This window comes from Balaenoptera borealis, assembly GCF_965194805.1.
Source record: "Balaenoptera borealis genome assembly, chromosome: 10".
Classification (NCBI taxonomy): domain Eukaryota; kingdom Metazoa; phylum Chordata; class Mammalia; order Artiodactyla; family Balaenopteridae; genus Balaenoptera; species Balaenoptera borealis.
The window spans coordinates 71,064,548-71,084,600 of record NC_138874.1 but is presented as its reverse complement, the minus strand read 5'-3'; positions in this window follow the sequence as shown (position 1 = coordinate 71,084,600).

Here is a 20,053-nt window from a genome sequence, read left to right as displayed (position 1 = left end):
GCTAATTCTTGAAACCAGTGGGCCTGCTGATCCAAAAATATTGATGTTGCTAAGGTTTGACATGGTAATTTGGATGAGGAAAGGATGGCCCCAAGGGGTACCTACTTACCAGACGCCCAGCAGTGACCACAGGGCCAGGAAAGAGCCAGATCTCTTGGTGAGCAGTCTGAAGTGGCCCCCTCTGTTTGGGACCCTTCAGAGGCCCACGTGGGGGGTGGGCAGGGGAGTCTCACGGCCAGCCGCTCTCTCCACCCCTGGACAGTTGGCAGACACGGGCCCGTGTCCAGCCTCTCCTAGGTGTGGCAGGTCACCTTCCTTAACAGAACCATGAGAAAGGGCTTGACCTGAAGTAGGAGGATGAGGAACAGTGCCGGAGCCTGGCCTGGCTCAGCAAAGCCCAGCAGTGACAAACACCCCAACACTGAGACACCCCGACAGTGGGATACCCCAGCAGACCCAGACATCGGAGTGGCCCTGAGCACATGTGCCACCTGCCCTGCACATACTTCCTGCGCCTCAGCTTACCTCCTCTCCCACATCCACAAACCCAGATCAGGCACTGGTGGTCACATGTGCTCCCATGCTCAGCTTTCCAGGAGGCGGCCAGTCAGCCTGCCCTGGAAGACAGGACCCCCATGCCCACCTCTGGGCTGACCTAGCGTGGCCAAGAGCAAGGTGACCTACCTGGAGTATGTCCGTCAGGGCCTAGAGACGTCAGATGGCATGGGCGCCCCCATGACCAGCCACAGCCCCTCAGGCTTAGGGGAAGAGGACGGAGCCCAGAATCTTCAGTCTTTAACGATGTTTCACTATGAATCACTTGAGCTGGGTTTCTGCTCATTTCCTGGAGAAAGCAGAAGTGGAGAGTCGACAGATGCCTGATTCTGCCCACTTCCCAGCCATCAGCAGAGCTGCCTGAGTTCTGGTGGGTGACCTGGGCCCTGTAGAAAAGCCGCTTAGCGCAGTATGGTCAAGCAGTGCTGGGTGGGGCTGAGGGCAAAGAGGGAAAACTAGTAAGACTGGACACAGAGTTCACTCAGCCCTGGACTATCTGGCTGGACTTTTCCTCCTTTCCTTGGCCTCACCTCTCCTCTCTGAGCCTCTGGTAAAGCACAGGGAACTATACTCGATATTTTGTAATAACCTATAAGGGAAAATAATCTGAAAAAGAAGATATATATCTCTATATATGTGTATACATATATGTATATGTGTGTGTGTATATATATATATATATATATAAATGAATTGCTGTGCTGTACACCTGAAACTAACACGATATTGTAAATCAACTATACTTCAATTTAAAAAAGGAAAAAAAACAATAACAAAAAAAAAAAAGAGAAGGGAGTCCCTTAAGATCAGTGGGTAACATTAAAGTGATGATGAAAGAAAAGTTTAAGTAATAGAATGAAGTTCTCTGGAATTCAGCATCAAGATTCTTGTTCCTTTGGGCTTATTAGGTTGAATCATTTCATATCATCTCCCCATAGCGTCATCCATGTAGGACCAGCCAGCATGTCCATTCAAACACAATATCTCCCTGTGCCACATGAGCAAGAGCAGTGGTTAGCACAAATGCCTGATCCTTAAAGCTAGCTCATCACCTGTTTCTAGCTCACAATCAACTGACCGTTTATGAGTAACTATAAGTGAGAAGCAACATCATCTTTTATGGAAGGCAAAAAGGCTCTGAGACTGATTCAAAGGATGAAAACATTTGTAGTAATGTCTCAACTCTTGCCAGTGCAAACTTGCCAGTAGATAGCAGTCAACCTAGGAGACCTGTCCAGCTTAAGACCTCATCACATGCCCATGTTGACCCCACGCCCACTCCCCAACAGTAGTCAGAGGTACCAGCATCCCTGATCAAATTCTCATTTCTCATTCCACCGTTCATGGGTAGAAAAGAAGCTAGAATGGAAACTGGAAGGGTTCTGCACAGGAGGGCACCACAGATCACCTTGAGACATGCAAGAGGTGTATGCAAGTATCACCTTGTCAAGCCAGAATGGGCTCCAATTTTTTTAGAGCAACAAATTAAGATCTGGTTATACTATATTCCAGAACCATTGTACTATAGTGTGTACCATTATGGAGAAATATGTTAATTTTCTCAGCATCTGGTGCAAGACTGTTCCTAGGGAGGTACCTGATTTGTTGACTAAAATGATGGGTTAGTGGAGTCTGCACTCCTGGGTGGAAAATCTGGGTTGAAATTCTCATTACTGTCCAAAAGGAATTAACATCTTTAAGTCTGGTTCTTATTTGTAGAATGAGACTAATGCAATGTTGTAAGGAACAAATTAATATTTGCAAGAGGATTTTTAAATGCTAAGAATGTCTGTACAAATGTGAGTTATTATTATTGAGAGAGTTGACCATGCTAAGACACTGAAGCTGCCAGGACAACTATGAACTGCTCATGTAAATATATATTTTTGTTGAGGGGAAATGTGAGAGTCTGTAATTTTTTTTAAATATCTAAAAATAGCAATGATACTTCTGCTTCCAGTTATGACAGGAGATAACCTCCCACTGAAGGCAACTCTAAAAAAGACAAATATATGAGACAATTGTTTTCAGGCATTGAGTAGCAGGCAGCATAAGACTGATCCTTGAGATAAGAAAAAACACACAAGGTGAGCCCCACAGCTGCCCTGGCTTTCTTCTTATAGGTGTTTTCCTGCCATGGTAGAGGGAGGTGGAGCCCCAGGGGCAGTAATATCCTTGAACTAAAAAGGTGTAAGTCAGAGAGTTCCAAGTTTCTTAAGAGGCCAGAATTTTCAGGGCAGGGGCCTGAGAAGGGTGTGTTTTGTGGGAATTCATTGTGTGTGTCCTTGGCCGAGGGTTGCCTATGCATGCATGGGGTAAGACCCCAAGAAACCTAGCAGAGATCACCTGCTCCAAGGCTGAGAACTGAGGTAATAGAGATTGGGCACTGTTCACAGTGTTAGAGTTCCATACCATCCAGAGTGGAGAGACCTCCCTGAGCATCTTGGGATTTCATCTTACATCCCAGAAAAGCCAAACCTGAGAAATAAGAACTACAGCCTAGAGTAGGAGCCATGAACTAGGACAAGTTCGAACCTGAAACAAAACAGCCCTTACAAAGAATAAAAGCCTGGCAGAACCAAAAGGATATTCCAGTAATTTAACTGTCAACCAGGAAAAAACACATCATCCTTTAAAGCAAGAAAACATAATGCAACATCCCTTCAATGTGGCATCCACACTGTCCAGCATACAACTAAAATTAGTAGAAATCTGAAAGAACAGAAAAATGTGACTCATAAGAAGAAAAATAACTATCCACAGGAATATATCCCAAGATGAACCAGATGTTGGAATTATCACACAAGGACTGTAAAGCAGCTATTGGAAATATATTCAAGGACCTAAAAGAAGAGATAGCCATTATAATTGAAAGGTGGGAAATTTCAGGAAGTAAATGGAAAGCATAAGAAGATTTGGATGTAAATTCTGTAAGTGAAAAGCATATCTGCAATGAAAATTTTACTAATAGCCAAACAGCAGATCAGTGAGTGCAAATTAAAAAAAAAAGAGGTTAATGAACTTGAAGATTGATGAACAGAAATTATTCAATCTGAAGGACAGGGAGAAAAAAGATTGAAGAAAAACAAACACACACTCAGTTGCCTTTGGGACAATATCAAATGGTATAATATATGTGTATCTGGAGTCCCAGAGAGAAAGAAGAGAGAGAAGAGAACAGAAAAAAAATATTTGAAGAAAAATATTTGAAAATTTCAAAGTTTGTTGAAAAACAGCAAATTGCAGAAGATAAAATAAGCTTAGTAAACCCCAGGAAGAACAAAATGGATAGAAAACCACACTTAGGCAGATCATGGTCAAGCTCCTGAAAATCAGAAATAAAAAATTATCTTAACAGTAAGAGAAAAGAAATTACATATTGGGGAACAAAAACAAAATTAGGCAGATGTTTTATCAGAAACAATGGAAATCATAAGACAATGGAAAGATATCTCTAGCATACTAGAAGAAAAAAAATTGTTAACCCAATTATCCTTGAAATACTGAGGATGAAACAAAGTTATTTGCAGATCAATGACAGCTGACATCATTCATCTCCAGAAGACTTGCACTACAAGAAATTCTAAAGGAAGTTTTTGAGGCTAAAGACTCCAGATGGTAACATGAATCTACAGAAAGGAAAGAACACTATTAATGGCTAATATGTGAGCAAATATAAACAAACTATGTACTTTTTCTTATCTTAATTTCTTCAAAAGACTATAACTACTTAAAGCAAAAAGTGTAACACTGTACTTTGGAGTTGATACCATCCCCAGTTCATACACGTTGTAGATGAAACATATATGACAACAATTGCACAAAAGATGAAGGAGTGAATGGAAACATGCTATTGCAAGCTTTTCACACTTTATATGAAATAATACTTTATTAACTCTAAGTAATAACAAAATTGTGGTATTTTATTTATAGCTTTGTGATGAAGATGTCAGGAAAGTCAGAGTTCAGTTCTAATTAACAAACTCACACTGAGCATCTATTCTGGGCCAGATCCCAGCTAGATCCTAGAGAAACAGAGATGAATAAGGCAAACTTCTGTTAGGATGACTTCCTACAACAATTGTTCAAGTAGGCAGGTGATTCGCCCAATATAATGATTCAGGAACACAAACTCCTTTGTCCCTTAGAGTGCTGTTGTCATCTGCAACCAATCAACAAAAGGAGAAAGGGAGAGGACAAAGCACATCTCCACACGTAAAAGCCCACTCTATAGGTGGCACGTATCTCTTTGGCTCACATTCCATTTTAAGTGCATGGCCATATCTAATGTCAAGAAAGGCTGAGACATGCAGTCCAGTCATGTGTCAGTCTTAACCTATTATTAGGGAAAATGCATTTTGGTAGGCTACCAGTCTCTGCCATACTCTCTTCAGAGACATAATCTATACTCCAAACAATGCACAAAAAAACTGAATGATATTTTTCTGACTTTTAAAATAATTCATGTTAATTTTATGCAAGATAAAAAAAGTATAAGAAATAGAGAATAAAATAAAAATTATTAATACTCTAAATACCCTAAACAGCTAAGCAATGGCCATGCTAAGAACAGCATTACATTCTTTTTTTCCATGTTTACCAAAGTATATTTCTTTGATCTTAATTTTTTCTTAATAAATTTAAAATCATGCCACAAATTCTACTTCATAACCTGTTCTTTTTTTTTTTTCACTTAATTCATCCTGAACACTCTCCTATTTCATCATTACAATGTATTTTTTACACCAAGTTTGGGATCAAGAAGAAGGAAGACTATTTACATAGCAGGGGGATTTTTTTTTTTTTTTTTTAACCTGGAGAGAAAGCAACTTCCTTGGAACTAGCTGTATTTCCACATTCCCTGTGAGGATTATGATGAACTCCAGAAAAACAGAGGGAATCCAACCAGCAAATTGTATTTCCTCAGAGATGAAGGGTATGAGTCCTGGAGCAACTGGAAAATCCTTCCACAGGACACCTGGAGCCCACAGGAACAATGCTAGCTATGGCTGGTGACAAGAGGAGACTTGGAGAAGGGAGAGAAGATTGGAAAACTACAAATGGGCAAATACTTTCCTAATTTTCAAAAATAGCTGGAGGTTGGAATCTACAACTCCAGTTGGTAGTACTGACATAAAACTCAAAAGGAGCCCATCAAAAGATAAAGAAGAATCATAAGCTACCATTCAGTTAAATACAAGCTATTCAACCCACTTCAATCAGCATAATGATTTGCCAGGACCAAGTCCTAAGCTGGATTCTGCAGGCACAAATAATAGGTAAGAATGCCTTCCCCAAGGAGCTTTCAAACCTTTCAACAACTTTTAGGCTAAGCTTACTTATCTTTCTTTTTTAAAAAAATTTTTTCATTGAAGAACAGTTGATTAATACAACAATATAATGTTGTATTAATTTCTGCTGTACAGCAAAGTGATTCAGTTGTACGTATATATATACATTTTTTTAATATTCTTTTCCATTATGGTTTATCACAGGATACTGAATATAGTTCCCTGTGCTATACAGTAGGATCTTGTTTATCCATTCTATATATAATAGTTTGCATTTGCCAATTCCAAACTCCCAATCCATCCCACCCCCACTCCCCTCCCCCTTGGCAATCACAAGTCTGTTCTCTGTGTCTGTAAGTCTGTTTCTGTTTCATAGGTAGGTTCATTTGTGTCATATTTTAGATTCCACATATAAGTGATATCATATGGTATTTATCTTTCTCCTTCTGACTTACTTCACTTAGTATGATCATCTCTAGTTGCATCCATGTCGCTGCAAATGTAAGCTTACTTATCTTTGGTGGATGAGAAGATATTGCATCACTGTGGATGTGAGCTTCTGTAAGACATTGGTTAAGGCCTCTCACGATTGACACTTCCATTTATTCCACTTCCATCTCCTCAGCACTATCATATGACTAATACTGTGCAAGATGCCTTGGGTGGTAAGATCCAGTCTGTCTTTGGGGAGGTCACAGACATCACACACCCCCCATGCAGATCTCAGCTACCGTGCACAGCCACACATCTGTCATGCCAAAACGGTTTTACTTTGGGGAAGTAGGAATAGACAGCTGAAACTTCACTTTAATTCCGAGCGCCTTTATGCCTTCACACCATTGACATGGCACTGATAGAAATTAGATCCTCCCTAAAGATTTTTGACGTGGGGGGAGATCTCATGGGACCAGAGTGAGAATATCAGGGAGAAGCAGGCTTGGAAGTGGAGTGGATTGCAACTTCTGGCGATAAGGAAAGGTGAAGAAATGATTTTTTGAAAAGATTCATGAGACACAAAGCCTTTTCAAGGAATGGTGCTGAAACAACATGGATCTCCATGATGAAAATAAATCAGTCTCAATTCCTACCTCACACCACACACACAAAATCAAGGTGTTTCTTAGATTGAAATGAAAAAGCTAAAACTATAATGCTCCTAGGAGAAAACATGGGAGAGTATCTAGGCAACCTGAGAGTAGAGCACTAAGCACCTTGAAGTAGTCAGCAACACCTCCCCCATCACAGAGAGGACAGAGAGTGCCGGGACATGGCGCTGGAGGGGGGCCAAGAAGCAGACGGGCAGGAAGGGGGAGACACCCTGAGGGAAGGGTGCTGGAGGCCCACCGGGAATGTGCAGGAGGCCAGCGTTCCCAGCGCAGGTTTCATGGGCAGCGCTGGATGCAGCTGTGTTCAGCTCTCCCGGGTGGTGACCAGGAGAATGAAATAGGGACAGTAGCACCCAAGGCTCTGATATGCACCCTCAGGCTGAGAACTAGGACTGACTCCCTGAGCAAATGCTACATGAGGACAGCGCACACTGTCACTGATGTCTGGGCACCGTGGCTTCGACGTCTTGGAGGGAGGCTGGGGCAGAGGATGAAGACAGTTTCTGGACACAGGCCTGTTCTTTGCTGTCCTTAGTGAAGACTCAGGAAGGGTCTGGACAGGAGATGTGTCCTCAACACCCCCATCTCCCCTCTCCCAGCTAGCTGGACTCTTGGTGCTTCTCCTACATGCCTTACTGGGTAGGTTTTTGGTGGGAGGCACAGAAAACAAGTGACTGGCTTGGCCTACGTGAGCAGGAGGTGCTGTCCTCTTGCTGCCTGCGCTCTGCATCTTTCCACATGTCGGACTCTGGCCAGCTCCCTCCCAGGCTCACAGCACTCACGGCAGAACACGGTCCCGCACGGCTCCAGAGTGTCCTCCCTCGCGTGAGGTCCAGCCTCACAGACAGAGATGCTCTCTACTCGCCATCTCCATTTGGATCAGTGAACACTTGGACCAACCACATGGGGGCTGGCTAGGGAAGGCTGTCTCATCAGTGATCCTTACCGCCCCCAGCCCGGCCAGACGCTCATGCCCCAAAGAGGTCGCCCTGCAGCCAGTCACTGCCAGACAGCTAGGCGTGTCCTCTTCTTGAGCTGGAGGAGATGCTGAGTGAGATGCTACCACGTTTGACTCTGGAGGAGGGGAGAGGGACCCCAAGGCCTGGGAGGCTGAGGTTGGTGGGTTCAGAAGGGCTGGGTGAGGTTAGCAGTGCTCCCCTGAGAACAGCACTGGGAGGCAAGGTGGTGGAGCAGAGAGAGCAGGGTGGCCGAGCTTCCGTTCTTGGAGGTGAGAACTTGGTCAAGGTCAGATGACTCCCTGCGGAGGAGCCTCCCTCCTGCCGAGCTCCTGCCAAGACAGATGAGATGATGCATAGGAAGGGAAGCACCCTCTTCCACGTCCCAGGGCCGTTCCTCGGGTCCCGGGTCCTCTGCAACAGGGTGCAGAGCCCAACGCTTCCACAGCCGTCCTGGGGGCCCCTTTGCTCTGGCACACCCCCCTCCAGACAGCAGCTTTCAGTTACAGTGGAAGCAGGTGGGCGGGGGGGACTGCAGGTGGGGCTGGCTCCACACTTCAGCAGCCACCTTGCCAGCTGGCCTGTGGCCCCTGTGGGCCTCCGCTCAGGCGCAGCTCCCGGACGTGCCCTGCAGAAAAAGATGGTGCGGAAGAGGTCAACGTGAGCTCCGAACGTCAGCAGGAGCAGGGAGGCCACATTTCCCACCAGAGGCTCTGAGCTCACGTGGACCCTGTCCTCTCCCTCCCGGGCACATCATTCCCAGCAGTCAGGAGGCCTGACAGAGGAAGGGACAGCTCAAGGACCGGCCACACCTTGCTGGGGGCCGGGTGGGGGAGAGCAGGAGGGAAAAGGTGATCTCGGGCACATTCCTTAACTGCACTGAGGCTGTTTCCTCATCTGAAAATAAAGACAATTACAGCTGTTTCATACCGATTGTGTGTTAATGAGAATTAAATAGAATACGTGTGTAAAGCTGGCAGGTCAGGCCACCCTCCCCTTCCCACCAGGGCCCTACTTGGGGGCACATCCTTTACTCTCCGCAGAGTACAGTTCGAAGGACCTCAAGGGACAGATAAGAGAGGGGGTTTCCTTCCCTGCACCGCCCTGCCCCTGAATTACTGGGAAGAAAACCCCCCTCTCCAGGCTGCAGGCTGCCCCCTGCTGAGGGGACCGTGAGCCCTGAGGTTCTCTAAGGTGGGAGGCTGAGGCATCGACTTCTTACTTGGGGAAGCACTGCATTTCCTGGAAGGGGAGGAGGGATGATGCCCTGGATGACATTATCTTACCTTAACTGTCTTAATCCTTCGCTGTGGAGAACAGGAACCTGCCAAATTAAGCCACTAAACTGTAGGACTCTGATTAAGGCATCTAACTGCCTTGGGCCTTCCTTTCCATTCACACAAATTTAGGGTAATGAGGAATAGATAGTAAGAATGCACCATACACTGTCATACAGAGTGAAGTAAGTCAGAAAGAGAAAAACAAATATCTTATATTAACGCATGTATGTGGAACCTAGAAAAATGGTACAGATGAACTGGTTTGCAGGGCAGAAGTTGAGACACAGATGTAGAGAACAAACGTATGGACACCAAGGGGGGAAAACTGCAATGGTGTGGGGATGGTGGTGTGCTGAATTGGGCGATTGGGATTGACATGTATAAAGTGATGTGTATAAAATTGATGACTGATAAAAAAAAAAAAAGAATAAAAAAAAAATTAAAAAAAAAGAATGCACCATATGGCCAAGTGCAATGTTTAGCACATTATGAATAGGTGTGGTGTAGACAAGCACAAAACGTGGGCACTCCCCTGTGTAACTAGCAAATCCCCCTGGCTGGAGGGCAAAGGTGGAGGCCATGGGAACTGGAAAGAGGGATTAAATGTGACTGCAGGACTTTCAGGATGTTTGCACATGTGGTTGAAAGCAAACTATACTGTAAAAGGGATTACTGCAAAGTATATGTGGTCTACACCAGAGGAAGCAGAAGTTGCTTTTTTAACAGTACTTATGTTTTCTTTTTTTACTTATAAAATTATACCTACACATGGAAATAAAATTCAGTTTATAAGAACATAAAAAGTAGTTTCCCTTTGCCCATGATCATTCTCCCCTCTGCCCAAATAATCACTAAAAGCGATTGCTTTTAGATCTTCTGATGGTTACCATTACAACTTTAAGACTTCTACTTTAGGATTAATTTTAGATGGTACCTTTAGACCTGCAGACATGAAAAATAAGAAAATTAGCATGCTTACTCTATTTTCTTCTTCCTCTCCCAGACTCCTTCCTGATTTGTAAATATATTTTTATTTTATTCCTCCAAATGTTGCCTTCTCAGCTTTGTTCATTGTATTTTTATAATTCTTTCTAGTAATTGCCTTTCTGACTTTAAACAGTGTATTTACTTTTCTATGTACTAAATTAAGACAGTATTTGCTACTCTGCAAGACAAGGATACTGGCTTAGTTTATTCTTCCTTATTCTCTCCTCCACCTATCTTTGTTTCTTATATTATTGTTTTCCTGTCATTGTGGTTTAAAATGTTTGTGTTAGTTAACTAAAAGTCTCTTCCTTGCTTTGTCAATATGTTGGCTCTAAAAACTAGAAAACAAATAAACAACATTGATGATATGGTGGTTTCAATCATAATATTCACTGTAGAACCAAGAAACATGATTGACTCAGAGAGAAGAAAAATACTCCTGTGTCATTAAACTTTCAAGTTAAATTATATGTTATATAAACTTATCAATAAACAAATCATATTTAAAACAAAGGTAGTAAGTACTTAACATCAACTCATTTTGTTACATTTTGCTCTTGTGCTGTTGAGGTCACCAGTACTTAATGCATCTGTGTGGTAGACAAGCCCTATAATGGTGCCCTGATGCACAGCTCCCAACTCTGCATTTAGTGATGTCATGCCAGTACTTTGAAATTGACCATGGTGGGAGAATTTACACTATGGAAACTGGAAAATGCTACAAACAAGTGCTTAAATTATTGTTTTGTTGACTAGACTTAAGTAGTGGAGGAAGTGTTATTAATGCAGATTAAATTTAAATTGTGCTGGGTCTATACCCATCACGTTGTGAATAGCACCAAAAAAATTGAGGAAATATTTTTCCAGTGTCTGAAAATGATTATCCAATTCAGCAAAGTCACTCAGGACACTGACAGTGGAGTAAAGTTCTCACATACATAGTGCTAAAGCTGAAAATTGTTTCAGTTTAAGGAATAGAATCTGTATGAGGGTGAGAAATAGTTTAACAGTAGATTACATATTAGATTTAATGACTATAAATTATTGGGTAAAGCCTTGTGGATTAGGATGCAACTCCATTTGTCAAATCATGGCTAAATTGAGACTATATAGGTTGGCTACAGAGTCAAGAGTTTGGCAAAAATTAATAAAAGTATTATATAAGAATCAATTGGCTATATGGAATTTGCAACAGAAAATTGTATGTTTTTCTTATTATTTGTGAATTATGTGCTACACATACTTTACATCAGTAGAATTTATAATAAACTTAGGCAGATGGATAGATGGATGCATTTTTTGAGAACCGGCTGTTAAGCATTTACCAGCACACCACTGTCTCAGAGGCTTGCTGATCCTACCATTACATCACATAAGAAACTAGGGGCTTCCCTGGTGGCGCAGTGGTTGAGAATCTGCCTGCTAATGCAGGGAACACGGGTTCGAGCCCTGGTCTGGGAAGATCCCACATGCCGCGGAGCAGCTGGGCCCGTGAGCCACAATTACTGAGCCTGCGCGTCTGGAGCCTGTGCTCCGCAATAGGAGAGGCCGCGATAGTGAGAGGCCCGCGCACCGCGATGAAGAGTGGCCCCCGCTTGCCACAACTAGAGAAAGCCCTCGCACAGAAACGAAGACCCAACACAGCCATAAATAAATAAAATAAACAAATACTTAAAAAAAAAAATTAAAAAAAAAAAAAAAAAAGAAACTAGGAGGAAATGGAGAGAAACGCCTCCTCCTCCCATGCTCCAGGGCCAGTGTGGTCCCAGGGGCTATAGGACTAATTAGAAGGACAGCCAGGGCTCTTCATGGAGGACAGGGGGAAAAGCTGGGAAACAGCAGTGCTAACAGGGCAGGTCACGCCTCTCTGAGCCTTCACCTACACATCTCTAAAAAGGGGCATCCCTGCCCCTCAGCCTCTTGGGGCATCTGTGAGGATGTGCAGGCACAGTGGCAGTGCTTGCTCCTGAAGACAGGTGTCCCCATCCCCACCATCAATTACCAATAGAACCTGTGGCCCAAACAACCCGTGGTCACCCACTGCCAGCCTCCCCCAGAGACCCTGGGAAGCTGCCAGCACCAGAGCCATTGCAGAGACTGGCCTGATTCTGAAGTATGGGGAAGAGGCGGAGAGGCAGGCCACTTCTGCTTTCTGCTCACACCCACTGAGGTACCAGCCCAGAGAGCACATTTGAATTCTCAAACCTCAGCCACAGGTTCACTTCAAGTTCTGAGGAAACACTGACAGGCAGTTTCATTACAGCTCATTACGGCTGGGTCCTCTGCAGAAGCACCTCTCTGTGCTTCTAGAGAGACGTGAAATGTGGGAATGATTGCTCCAAACATGGGTGGATGTGACTATGACCCACAGAGATTGCCCTTTCCTTCCAGACATTCCTTTCAGAAAACCCCAAACTTAAAGTATTTTATTTACCCTTCTGTGAATCTATCCTAAGGAAATGACCCACTATTCAGAAAAGGCTTGTTTCATATTGGCCTCAAATCTTTTTTAAAATAATGGAATGATGGGGGGACATAAATGCAAAAGCAAATCTTTGTGTGAAAATGCACACTCTGCATGTTGGAAATAATGTGAAATGTTCAATTTCAGAAGACTTTAAAATAACCTATTATACAGTCATTAATATGCCATTTCAGATGTTATTTTTAACACCATGAAGAAATGCTTGATTTATAATGTTCAGTTAAAACACAGATTAGCAGCATCATGGCTGTGAGCACCTGCTCTGGGATCAGAGCAACTGGGTTTGAGTCCTGCCTCTGTCCCTCGTTAGCTGCCTTGGGCAACTAACTTCACTTCAGTTCTTTAAGCCTCAACTTTCTCACCGGTACAAGGGACCCTAGCAATACCCTTCTTCGTGGGTGGTTGTGAGGACAACAATGGGGATTCACAGCACCTGGCACATGGTAAGTCTTTGACATTATCTATAATCAGCATCGTTATTGCATCGATGGCAAAATCCACCCACATAAGATACTAGAGGGAAACATCACAAAGTGCCCCTAGTAGTTATTGCTGGATGAAGCAACAGGAAGAGACATCTTTTCCCGGTTCCTGCCTTTCTGGGATAGAATTCTTTCTCCTCCCCTGCCCCCTGCAACGCCCTACACTTGCCCCCCTGCTCATCCGTTCTGCAAATCACTGTTAGAGTTGCCTCCTTGCTTTTCCAGTCTGTGAGCTCTTGAGTCAGGGACTCTTTCTTATTCATTCTGTAGCCCCTGCCGCAAGCACAGAACCTGGCAAACAGTAGGTGCTCAATCAAACATTTAATTGTCAAATTTCTCCAAGTTTTATAGAAGAGTGTCTCAGATATCTACTGGTGTACAACAAAATATAATGGCTTAAAATAACAGCTGTGTATTGTGTCTCACGATTCTGTGGGACAGGAAGCAGGCAGGGCTCAGCTGGGCAGTTCTTCTGTCCCACTTAGTGTGGGCTGGGAGCCGCCACCTGCATTCACTTGGGGGCTGGGAGGGGCTGGAATATCCAAGAAGCTTTATTCACACGACTGGTGTCTCAGTGCTCCTGGTAGCCTCTCTTTTCCCACATGGCCTCTCATCACTCGTTGGACTTTAACACGTGCCTTTAACAACAGAGCAGCTGACTTCCTGGGAGAGGAAGTGAAGCTGACAGGCTTCTTAGGGGCTACGTGCAGAAACGTCTCAGCATCACGTCCCACCTCTTGATGGGAGAAGGGGAATTATATTCACTAATTATCATATATGTTTTGCCTTTCGATCTTTAGAGAAATCTTTAAAAGTATGATAAATAATATATATTAGCAAAGTTTTAACATCCTAAGAAGACCTTTCTATGTGCATACATAATAGATTAGGAATGTGTATAGTTGCTCTTAGTGAGTATTCACTATTTTGTATTCTATGTTTTAAACTTTTTATTTTGAAATGATAATAGGTTCGCAGGAAGTTGCAAAAATGATCCAGAGAGGTCCCACATGCCCTTTCCCCAGTTTCCCCCAATGACTACATCTCAAGTAAATATAGTGTAGTATCAAAACCAGGAAACTGATGTTTGTACAATGGATATATCATTCTATGATGTTTTATCACATGTGTTGATTTCTGTAACCACCAAGATACAGAATTATTTCATCACACCCACCTCCTGCCCTCTTGATTTCCCTAACCCCTGGCAACCACTAAACTGCTTTCCATGTACACAATCTTGTCATTTTGAGAACGTTATATAAATAGAATCATATAGTATATGACCTTTTGAGATTGGCTTTTTTCTCTCAGCATAATACCCTTGAGATCCTTCTATGTTGTTGTGTGTATCAGTTGTTCTTCCTTTTTTATTGCTGAGTAGGATTCCATGGCATGCATGGACCACAGTTTAACTATTTGCCTGTTTACCTTGAATGTTTTCTGTTTGGGGCTATTACAAATATAGCTGTTTAGGGAGCCTCTCTTCATGCATTCTCACTCCATGGGTTTGGTTGGAGCTGATCTTACCTTTTGGCAGTGGATGGACATGTGACCAAGGCCCATTAGATAAAATTATTCTCTGCCCTGGACACAGTGATGCATGCAGGACCGTGCGTGTAGCCCACAATGGTCCAGCCAGAGCTCATCTCTGGTGATTTGCTGGAACCACTAGGTTTATATCCCTATAGCCAAATATGCTATATTGATAAATACACTCAGTCCTTCTGGGCCTCAGCTATTAAATAAGGACTTTTAAAATCCCTATGTTAACAGGTTAGTATGTATTTGTTCATTCAACAAACTGAAAGTGTTTATTGAGAGACTATGTGTGGAGAATTTCAAAAAGGGGGAGAAGCAGATGCAAAGGGCTTGGGGCAGAAAAGGAGTTTAGTGGCCAGTACACCCAGAGCATAATGCTGGCAAGGTGTGTGGGGAGTGGAGGGTGTGGGGACAAGTGGAAGAAACAGGCAAGGACCCCTCTGGGGGGCCCTTCTAAGATCTGGAGGGGAGTTTGGACTTGAGACTTGCATGATGGGAAGCATGTTAATGGTAAAATATTTTGCCAATTTACTTTTTACTGCTGTGTGAAGAACAGCCTGGGGATAACAGGGCATGTGTGGAAGCCAGTGAGGAAATTCCTATATAAGGACAAACAAGAAATGGTGGTGGCCTGGGACTTCCCTGGCTGTCCAGTGGTTAAGACTCTGCACTGCCACTGCACGGGGCGTGGGTTCGATCCCTGGTCTGGAAACTAAGATCCCACATGCCACACGGCGCAACCAAAAAAAAGAAAAAAGAAAAAAAGAAATGGTGGTGGCCTGCCTAGGGGGATAATGGTGGGGTTGGAGAGAAAAGGATGGATTTGCATGTACCTTGGAAGTAGAAGTAATTGTAAGGCTTACTCATGGAGTGGGTCAGAATGACCTCTAGGTTTTCCACTAAGGTTGTGAATTTGTCAAATTCTCCTCATTATGTCATAGGTTTGTGTTTGCTTGTTTTCTAACTTTCAAGCTTTATTGTTAGGTGTTTATAGATTCAAGACCTTCGCATCTCTGTGACTTGTTCCTTTTATCATCTTATATTGACAATCTTTATCCTCAATAAACCCTTTTCCTTAATGTATCAATGTCTTATATTAATATTACTACAAAGTTTTCTTTTAGCTATTCTTTGGCTGGTATATCATTTTCAATTCATTTATTTTCAATATTTCTCTGTTCTTGTGTTTTAGGTATATCTCGGCATACCGCTATAATCTTTTTAAAATCAAACAAGTATCTCTACCTTTTAATATGTAAGCTTAATCTGTTTACATTTACTATGATTACTGATAGATTTATACATATTTTTTACCTTCTTCTTTGGGGTTTCCATTTGCCATGATTTTCCTTTTAAGTTTTTTTTCTCCCTTTCTTCCTCCTGCTGAATTTATTAAATAGTTTTGTTTTTGTTTTGTTTTTTTGTCTTTATCTCCCTCTACTGGTTTGGAAGTTATACATTCTACCTCTGTTCTTTACTTGTTACTCTTAAAATTTTAGCATGCATACTTGACTTTAAAATGTCTAGTGCTGCATCGTGCAATACAGTAGGGCTACTAGCCTCCTGTGGCTATTGAGCGCTTGAAATGGGATCAACCAATCAATTAAATTTTTATTTTAATTAATTTAAATTTTAATTTAAAAATTGATACACAGTACAGTTATTGAAAAGCTTTTACAGATGTTTGGAGCAATCTGGATAGGTGAATCATCTCTTTCAACTCTAAATTTTATGAAATCTAAATATAGATGAACTATTTCCAATGGAAATTTAGCATCCAAATTGAGATGCACTATAAATGTAAACTACACACCAGATTTTGGAAGACTTAGTATAAAAAGAATATAAAATCTTGCAATAATAATATTTATATTGATTACATGTTGAAATTATAAAACTTTGCATATATTGCATTAAATAAAATATATTATGAAACTAATTTTTTAGTTTCTTTCTGCTTCTTTCTTGAAGGCGGCTGCTAGAAAAGTTTTAATTACATGTGTGGCCGACAGTATATCTGTATTGGACAGTGCTCATCCAGAGCTAAAGCCCCAAGTACCCAGGAGTCGGAATGCTCTGATTCTCCCCACTCTTGTTGCGCATGTTACTGTGTTCAGTATTGGCTATTGTGTCGTATGTGATTTTACTTCCACCCTGTTCTTCACACCCCACCTTAATTCATTACGCTCGTTTCTTTTATATGTAATGATGAGTTAGACTTCCCAACATGTTTGCTGATTTCTTCATCCACCTGTATACCTGGCATCCCATGCTTTCTTCACAAATCAGCTCTCCTCACCCAGCTTCCAGGGGCCACACTGCCCACTGCATTGTTTTTCTCAGTGTCACCAGTGATACCGAGGACCTAGACCCTGGGCAGAGACCCACCTGCCACAGGTGCCAGGGTCTCGTGCCTCTGTTGGAGCACAGCTGTTCCTCCTCTATCCGGTGGGAGCCATGAAAGGCTGGGGCAAGCCTGAGCTGCATGCGGGATAGGGGCCTCCAGGCCAGCGCTCTGCTCTGCTGCCACACCCTGCTGGCCTCTCTGCTCGCCACACACACTTGCCTCTGACTCGAGTGGGGTCTGGGATGGGGAGCATCTTGTCCATTCCTCTTAATTCCCTCCCAGAAAGTACATCTGATTTTCCCGGCCATACCCTCCTGGGGAGACAAGGGACCTTAATGCCCCAGCTAGGAGGGCCCCACCTGACCAGAGCTATGGCAAAAGCACCTTCCTCTCTCCTAAGGTCTTGGGGACCATTCTCCAGTGCCCATGTCACTACTCACATACACATCCCAGCTCAGTAGACCCAGGGCCTGGACGAGGGTGAGGCACTCACAGCCTCCTTAAAGTTTGCACCTTAGATGCCTCACTTGCCTTACCCTAGTCCCAGCCCTGAGCCCCCCAGAAGTATGTGTTTCCTTTGTGTGCTATGCAGGTGACTCCCCTGAGCCCCCTGAGGCAGATACCTCCTGTCCTCCGGGGAAGGGCCTCCTCAGACTGGCGGCCATGCGCAGCTGGAAAACCCAGTAATGCCGGAAGCAGTGTGCTGAGAGCGCCATCTTGTGGCCATAGTTGCCAATTACAGTCAGGATTGCTCAGTACCCATTTATAATTAGTTCTGTGCTTCTTCTACTCAATAATGGGAAGCCTTTTCAAAAGAAGGCCGAAACAACCCCTGGGCTCCAGCATCAACTTCAATACATTCATAAAACAATATGTAGCCTTCCTATGCTTATAACTTATAACAACTAGAAAAACAAAACAAATTTGCTAGGTAAAAACAAAATATCCCCTAGGAACTCTTAATTAAATGTGATTTACAGTGTGGTTCTGGCTGAATTTGTGACTGCTGGGGTTCAATGGCTCACTGAACAGAGGCCTCCAGAGGTTTTTGTGTGGCCACCCTGATTTCTGGGGGCTTCCAAGCCCTCAGAGCCCCTATACAGAACCCTAATTTCATGGAAGCCATTTAGCTCAATGATGGTGACTGATTCCTGGTGAGGGTTGTGGGTCCCCACCCAGACACCTGGGAGGCCCCAGAAAACTCTCCCAAGAGGCAGCCACAGTCTGGCTGCTGGCTCCCCCAGGGACCCACTTCACCAGGGCCCAACGTGCTAAACATTAAAGAGACAGACACGTTCTCTGTCACTTGCTGCCAATTTGATTTTAATACAAGTGCAAACTCAGGCATTAAAATCACCTGGGAGTGTTTGATTATCAGGTTGTAATCCCACCTTCTAAAAAGGGCTTACTTTTTAATTTATTGTGTTAAATTAAAATGCAGAATTTATTAAACTGTGCGGGAAACCCATTTTAAGAACCGAACCCTGCCCTAATTAATGCTGCCGCCGCTGATGGAGGAATATGCAGGAAATGAGCCCTTCCTGGATCCCTGTTAAGTGCTGGTGCATCGTGGCTGTGAGGACCAGCGGGAAGCACTTAGCAGAGTTCTTTGCATGACTTACTTCCCTTAATCCTCACAACAGACCCTGGGGTCAGCTGTATTATTATCCTTATTTTACAGATTGGGAATGGGGTGCAGAGAGAAACAGTGTAACTTACTCAGTGACCCAGCTAAGAAGTGTCCATGCCAGGACTCAAATTCAACTTTGCTTGACTCCAGCACGCTCGTTCTTTCCACACCAGCTCCACTGCCTCCCCCAGCAGGGCTGAACAGAGAGTTAGCCCTCCGCGGTGCAAGCACAGAGAAGGCCTAGTCTGCTGCTTTCCAACTGAGTCCCTGATAGGAAGGTCCAAGAGCAGGACATTACACTTTGCTCCTCAGGACCCCTGAGCTCTGGCCTTGCAGCAGGATGTATACCTCCTTACCTGTGCCAGCAACTCCTCTCCACCATGGCCCACCCTGCCCCACTCTCAGCAGTCTCCAAGGACTGGCGAGAGGTTATCACAGTGCTTAGGATGGGTGATCACCCGCCTCTGCCATCGTCACCTTCCCGAGGCTGAACTGGCCGAGCCTCCACCCCAGGCCCCACTCTGCCCAGATGCCGAATCAGGCTTCCGTGGCTACCTGTCCATGGCCAGCTCCCCACCTGCCTTGGTCAGGGAGGACCACAGTGAGGAGCCACTCTGAGTCCAGGTGAGGGGGAGGCCGGTGCACTCTGGAGAAGGGGGCTCTTTGCCCGCCAGAGCCCAACTGGGAGGCAGGTTACTGAGGGCCATCTGCCTGCTTCCCTCCTTGGCCTTGTCTTTCAAAACCTTTTGAATCAGCTGGCCTTGGTTTCAAATCTCAGCGATGTAATCTGTCACCTTGGGAAGTGGACTGAACCTTTCTGACCTGCTTCCCAGTCCCCAGAGTGGGGAGATTTGGGTGATGCCGTAACTTTGGGAAGTGGCTCAGCTCCTCCCTCTACAACCTGAGGGCTCCTCCCCTGCTAATGACTTCTCCAGCCCCAACTTCCTCCTCGTACTCCGGACAGGACTGCATCAGCTGCGCAGAATTCAGCTGCTCGGAGGAAGACCGTATAGGAAGCCCCAGGAATCCCGTACAACCTGCGAGAGCCGCGCATGGCCCCAAGAAAGGTGAGGCTACAGATGAGGGTGGGGCGAGTTGACGTTTGCGGGTCCAGAGGCAGGGAAGGATGCAGAGATGGGGTTGCGAGGGAGGGGTCCAGGGGCGTGGGAGGCAGTGCCGCTGGTGCCCACCAGGGGGCGCTGTGTACCAAGTCAAACCCCAGGCCAGAGACCGAGAGCCGCCCTGTCACAGCCCTTCCTGGCGGAGGTCAGCCTCACCCGTGGAACATTTCCTGAGGCGAGATTGCTGCAGCCTCTTAGCAGACCAGGGACGGCCATCAAACGCACCATCCCCAGAGGCCCCGAGGAGCCAGGGAGCCTGGATCTGACTGAT